The sequence below is a fragment of the Suricata suricatta genome, chromosome 11 (genome assembly GCF_006229205.1).
Source record: "Suricata suricatta isolate VVHF042 chromosome 11, meerkat_22Aug2017_6uvM2_HiC, whole genome shotgun sequence".
NCBI classification, from domain to species: Eukaryota; Metazoa; Chordata; class Mammalia; order Carnivora; family Herpestidae; genus Suricata; species Suricata suricatta.
In genome coordinates this window covers 8,319,937-8,320,500 of record NC_043710.1, presented here as the reverse complement: position 1 = coordinate 8,320,500, position 564 = coordinate 8,319,937, and positions in this window count along the sequence as shown.

Sequence of the window (564 nt, the reverse complement as noted above, 5' to 3'; positions counted from 1 at the left end):
GTGCCTGGAATGACAAAGGTCCTTCTCAGGGACAGAGGGTGGCAGGAGCCAGCGTCAGAGTGATGGAGCATGTGAAAGATGGATGAACCCTTTCTGGCTTTGAAGATGGAAGGGGGTCATCAGATGGATGTGGGCAGCCTCTGGAAGCGGGAAAGGGCAAGGAAACAGATTATCAGAATCTCTGGAACAAAAGGCAGCCCTGCAGGCCCAGCTTGATTTTAGCTCAGGGAGGCCTGTTCTGGACATCTGACCTCCAGGACTGTAAGATAATGAGAGGTTTTGTTTTAAGCCAATGAGTTTGTGATCATTGGTTTCAATAGCAGTAAAAACACAGGGGCAAAAGCAAAATCCAGTCTCTTTCCATCTGAACCTTCTCCACGTTCTGCTAGACCCAACCTCGGGCAGGCCACAGCCCCCTCGCTGAGCGGGCTGCACCTTCTGCCCAGGCTACACCCGAGTGCCCAGAACCATGTGGTGGCCGGCGGTTCTGCAGGCGGGTCTGCAGTCAGCAGCAGCCCTGTTCTCCTCTGACGCCAAGGCAAGTGGGGAGCGGCTCCTTCACCC